The 6,338-nt window shown below is 36.8% G+C and overlaps 1 non-coding gene across 1 annotated transcript; it reads left to right on the forward strand.

Annotated features, from left to right (window-relative positions):
* The first annotated feature begins 287 nt into the window (after positions 1-287).
* On the forward strand, positions 288-395 carry LOC122293718. Its single transcript, XR_006237346.1, has one exon. It is a non-coding gene; the product is annotated as a small nucleolar RNA R71 (small nucleolar RNA).
* Positions 396-6,338: the final 5,943 nt, after the last annotated feature.

A 6,338-nucleotide genomic window follows, 5' to 3' on the forward strand; every position in this document is an offset into this window, starting at 1 on the left:
TTCTATGGTTTCTAATTTCTTAAAAATCATAGCCAACCTAGCATTCAAATCATCTACTTCTCTCAGATTATATTTCCCACCCCCTGAAATTGTCCTTGAACTTTCCGACCTATCATGAACATCAGATGTATCCCATGATTGTGCATTTTCAGCTAGATAATCAAAATATTCAAAAGCTTCCTCAGGTTCTTTGTTAAAAAACGCTCCATTACACATGGTCTCCACAAATTGTCTCATTTTTGGTTGCAACCCCTCATAAAAAAAAACTAATGAGCCTCCAATTCTCATATCCATGATGAGGACATGCATTTAAAAGGCCTTTGAATCGTTCCCAACAATGATAAAATGTTTCCACATCTTTTTGGCCAAAATTCATGATCTGTCTTTTCAAGGCATTGGTTCTATGCATGGGAAATTTTTTTTTTAAAAAACTCAGTTTGCATTTCTTGCCAAGTCCCAATGGACCTTGGTCTTAAAGAATTCAACCATGTCTTAGCCTTGTCTTTTAAGGAAAATGGAAACAGTTTCAATCTTATGACCTCATCAGTGCATGTTCTATCCACGAATGTGGAACACACTTCTTCAAACTCTTTGATATGCAAATAGGGGTTTTCAGATTCCATACCATGAAAGTGTGGTAACAATGGAATCATCCCGGGTTTGAAATTAAAAGCATTTGCATTAATAGGTAAAATGATGCAAGAAGGTGTGCTAGTCCTAACAGGCTGAAGATATTCTCTAAGAGTCCTGTTTGGATTCTCCACTTCCCTATCATGATGCTCATTTTCAGCCATGATGCTAACAGTGTTTGATGATGATTCAACAGAAGATGATGCAGAGCTAAAAGATGTCAATGATTCTGTCCTAAACAGTCGAGATGTATGGTCTCTAGTCCAACCAATCATACAAACAGGAGCAGAAAATCAAAGACTATGAAAAATAAACAGAGAGAAGGGAAAAAGATTAGATGTCACCCAGGCTGTGAAGAGATTCACAGCTCCACAAACGTCCTCTCAGCAGTAGAGGAGTGCTCTAATAAGCACCAGTTGTCCCCGGCAACGGCGCCAAAAACTTGACTCGGTTTCGAATGTGCTTCCAAGTGTAGAAGTGTCAAGTTGTATCAATGATAAGTCCAGGATCGTATTTCCACAGGGACAATGGGTTATCAAAGCGTTTAAGAGATTTGTGAGTAACAAATGAATCAATTATGAGAGATGAAAATAAAATTCAAATGCAATACAAAAAGATAATCGAAGTTGAAATTAGAGTTTCTAAAAAAAAACAAATTAACGAACACTTGGGTTGGGTTTGGGACTCTCTTTATTTTGGATTCTAGATAATTTTCTCGATTAACAACCCAATCAAGGCATTGATAATCGGAATATAAAAAAGGTTAAGCTCAAGTTTTGCAATATTTTCCTAAGGGATTTTCTATTTTACTAGCCGAACACACATTAACAAACAAACGAGAGAAGCCTTGATAATTTTCAAGCTTTTGTTGTGCCTTACGTCAACAACAAAACAAGGGCAAGAACTTCAATCTATTTTCAATTTAAATCCGACTAGTAATATAGAGTAATCATCATTTATCGACAAAAATATTGCACTATACTAGAATCCAAAACAAATCAAGCTTCATTCCACAACCCAAGCTTTAAAAATTAGCTACACATGATATTTCTAACAACAAAAATTAATCTAAACAAAGCCATAACAAAATCTGAGAGTAAAAATAAATCTAAAATAAAAATGAGCCTAAACGAAGAAGAAATCGCAGCACAAGAAAAAAAACCAAAAAGATAACCGACTGAAAGCTGTCCGTAAAGCTTTAAGCAAAAAGGTTGAACATTCCCCTGCCGCCTCACGGTCTGAACTGCAAGAAAATAAAAAAAAACTACTCCTACTGCCTAACGAAAGCAACCCAACAATAAAACTCAAAAGCCAAATATAATGAAAACGAGAGAGAGAGTTCTGTCTCCAACGAAAAAGAATCAGCCGTCTGGAAGGGTCTAAACGAAAAGTAAAGGAAATAATAAACTGTAGATTACTCTACCCTAGGCCTGGACGAAAGCCTCCAGCCGTGAAGTCCAAAATGCAAAACGAAAAAAAAGTAATAATACTCTCCTCTGCTCCCCCGTCTAAAATGAAAGAAGAAAGGAAGAAGAAAAATGACATGAAAAGAAAGCTACCAAACGAAAAGAAAGGAAGAAAAAACTAACTGCTGCCTAGCGGAATGACTCTACGTAAAAAACAGAGTGTAAAACCTCTCCAACGAAAAATGCAAAAAAATAAAGTCTGGAAAACAATACAACCAGCTGCTTCTCTTAAACGAGAAGAAAAGAAGGAAAACTGAAACTCCCAGCTCCTGCTGCTGCCAAACCGAAAGCTACTCCTCCTCCATGAACAAAAGTCTCCCAACCGTATAAAAACAAGTTTGAAAAGTAAAGGGTCAAAAACTTCTGCTGCTGCTTTCGGTCCATGCGTGATCCCATATGATTTCTTGCTGTCCGGCTTCCATGTGCAGAAGCAAGAAAAACTTGCCTTCCAGCAACATGTTTTCTGCATTGGTGTGCTACTGGTCCACGTTTGAGGCTGCTGTCTGTTTTTCTGCATGTGCATATTTCTGCATGTGTGTTGCATGTTTGACCGAAGGCTGCTGTACATGTGATTTTTTTTTAGCGTGATTGTCTGCTGTGTTGAAGATTTTTCTGCAAGTGCTGTGAGTGTTCTGCTGGTGCTGTCCGAATGTTTGGTCTGCTGCATGTGTAAGTTTTCTGCTCTTTCCGTTCAAGGGTCTGCATGTGTGAGTGCTTTTGCTGCTGTGTGCATTTTTCTGCATGTGCTGTGTTTGTATGAGTGCTGTCCATGTGGTCCGAATGGTGCTCTGCTGTCTTGGTGTAGTAGCTGCTGCACATGTGTGATTTATTGCATGTGAGGTGCTTGTCTTGCAATGGTCAGCACGTGTAGTGAGTGCTGTCCGAATGAGGCTGGCCTGCATGTGTGCATTCACACTTGAATGATATCTTTACTGTGTATTGCCCAAACTATCCCTATTATGAGAGGAATAAAAATGAAATATTTATTTTCATGTGAAACAATTGCATTATAAATCTTTTTAAGCACCAAAATACTAGAATTTATCAATTGACTCAAGTAATGTGATCTATTGCATAATTAAGTACTTAAATCATTTTTTATTAAACAATTTGTTCGCTTAAGTAACTTAATCATGCAATTTTAGCGCTTCATCATCCATCTATAACTTGGACTTGATCAGCCACATGATATGTGAAAATCTTTCCTACACTCTAAACCATCAATGCACAATAATAAATCAACCCTCTTAACTCTTTTTGAACTTTTTTAAATTTAGCATTTCTATAAATTGCTTAGAACTGTCTCTCAATGGCATAAAAACGTACGCACAGAATTTGTGTGTGGAATGAATTAAAATCACCTGCAAGCTCATTCTCAACCTTGCATTTAAGTGCATTATTATATTGATCTGCAAATTAGGGGTGAAAACCGATGTGTTTTACAAATGTTTAGAATCGGCCAATTAGGGGGGAGCAAACCAGCAGCTTCAATGTCAGCATGATTTCGGTTCGGTTCTCCAATTCCCAACGGTGGTGCTGTGAAGGAGGAGGGGAGCGGAGGGTTGTGGCACTGCAGAGTTGCTTCTGAGAAAGAAGACAAATTCTGAAGAAAGAAGAAGGAGAAGGAGGTGAAAGGGTGAGGTTATAAACTTCAGAACAAAAATGATGTTGTTTCACTCATTTAAGTGAAACTGCATCATTTTCTATATGTATGATATATATAACCAACTGGTTCATCTAACCGGCTAAAGTCAATTTTTTTTAAAACAATTTTTACTGCCCCCAGCCGACTCATTCACTGTTGGTTTCGACCAGTTTCAGACCTTGGCAGCCAGATTGCATTGGTGACAATTGGCGTGGTCAGTTTTTGTACAGCCCAACTACAAACTACTTTGATTTTATTTTTAAATTTACATATACATTAAAGAACGCATTCATACTCTTGCTTATTTAAGCAGTTGACATTCCTACCCAAAAGTCATTCTTGACATATGCTGGCACCTATAGATGATGCTCATAATATAACATTTCAAGCCATAAATAATCATGCAGATCAAAACTGTTAAGAAGTTGTAGCCAATACTTGTTGAATACATCACGACTCAATGTGTCATAAACACACTTGTGTGAATAGTCCAAAGATCAGTGGTTGAATTACACATAATAAGCTACAAGGAGATAACATAACATTCAAGAAATAATTGAAGAAAACAAATACCTATGCAACTGGGTTTTGATGTTGCCTTATTGACCATATGCTATAAATTTCTCGAGAATCTTTTTTTTTTTTAATACATCCCACAAACAAAATCGATGTCTAGATTTCGGAAACACCTTTGCAATTACACTTTGCATAACTTCATCTTGGTCTGTTATTATAGCTTGTGGTTCGCGACTATTCATGCACTGAAATCATGACTTTAATAATCATACGAAGGTGTCTGCATCGTCTCCAAAAATCAAGCCACATCAAAATAGAATCAATTGACCATAATGATTAACTCCCACAAAAAGAGCAAATTGCATTTTGTATGCATTGATAAAGTACATCATGTCAAAAGTTATAACACGATTCGTACGTAGCTCTACTATAGGCATTTGCCCAAAACACATTTTGTAATCTGGTTTCATCATCAACGTTCTTGACATAATAAAAACCATCATTTTGTGCCTGCATACGAGTGAAATAGTTTTATAGTACTTTGACACCTCCTAACCCAAGCTGAAATAATTTGACCTCACGTATGTAATTATGCGCATCTCCATCCAAACTCTTATGACATCTAATGTATTTTTCTTTTCTAGGACTGAGAGCACGAGTGTGCACAAGGACAACATGGGTCAAGCAAAACTCTGATTTGGAACCTAATATATCATTGATCTTTGTCTTGCATCTGTCATGCTATATTGGTCTCTATTTAAGAATATTCGACGTTGTGCTCATAGACATGTATCGATAGACACAAGCAATGGTGAAATACTTTATTTTTCCTTCGATTCTGATTTTAGAACTTCGCTTTGTCACTTCGATCCCAACTTGCTTTGCATACCTCGTGTAGCATGTCCTTACTTTCTTAACCGAGAAAAATGACATTCCCTCATTTGGCTCTTCAACAACAATCTCACCTCGAACATTTGATTCCATCCTTATGTCAAAGTGTATGAATTGGCCTTGAGATTTCTATTTATTATATAAATTGTTCAAAGAATTCTATACTTTGAAAGAAATAAATATATGCTAATTCTCTCCCTATACAACCTGTCAAATATTATGCTAGTTGTACATAAGAGTAAATCAATAAATAAATAAGGAAAGAAATATATAAAGGAATATGGATAGCAAAGCTATCTATTGACAGCCCCCTTGAATTGATGTGGGTTGATAAGAAAACATCAATTTGCTACTTAGGAAGCAATGTCGATGGCGACTGAGAGCCTTAGTGAATATATTAGTAATTTATAGTTCAGTGAAAATATGTGGAAGAGTGATAACATGAGTTTCAATGGCTTTACGGATAGAATGATAGTAAACTTCAATATGCTTTGTGCACTCAAGATAGGCAAGATTGGCCTTGATTTGAATAGCACTTGTATTATCGGCGTGTAAAGGTGTAGGATTGGTCTCAGAGAAATCTAACTCAGCAAACAAACCTCGAAGCCAAATAATTTTAGAACCAACAAGAGACATCACCCGATACTCAAATTTTGTTGATGACTTAGAAACTCTGTCTTACTTCTTATTCTTCCAGGAGATCAACGCATCACCTAAGAACACACACCAACCAGTGATACAGATGTGTATCAGCATAACAAGTCCAATTAGCATTGCAATAAGCAGAAATGTGAAAAAAATTGCCTTAAAAAAAGAATAAGCCATGGGCAAAAGTGCCCTAAACATAGCGTATGATCCTACAGACAACAACAAAATGAAGATGACGAGGAGTCGGAAGAAATTGGCTGACCTGCTATATAGCAAAATAAATGTTCGGTTTAGTAATTGTGAGATAAACAAAACTATCCACCAACTCTGGCATAAGCTGGGATCAACAAATAAGTCACCTTCCTCTTTGCGAAACTTGACATTTAATTCCATGGGAGTGTCAACAGAGGTAGCCTCCAGTAGGCCATCTGTAGCCACCAAGTCACTAGCTTACTTATGTTGCTGAATTGAAATACCAAAAGGACTATGATACTCTTCAAGACCAAGGAAATATGTGAGAGATCCAAGGTCTTTCATATGAA

Source organism: Carya illinoinensis, chromosome 1 (genome assembly GCF_018687715.1).
Source record: "Carya illinoinensis cultivar Pawnee chromosome 1, C.illinoinensisPawnee_v1, whole genome shotgun sequence".
Taxonomy (NCBI): Eukaryota; Viridiplantae; Streptophyta; class Magnoliopsida; order Fagales; family Juglandaceae; genus Carya; species Carya illinoinensis.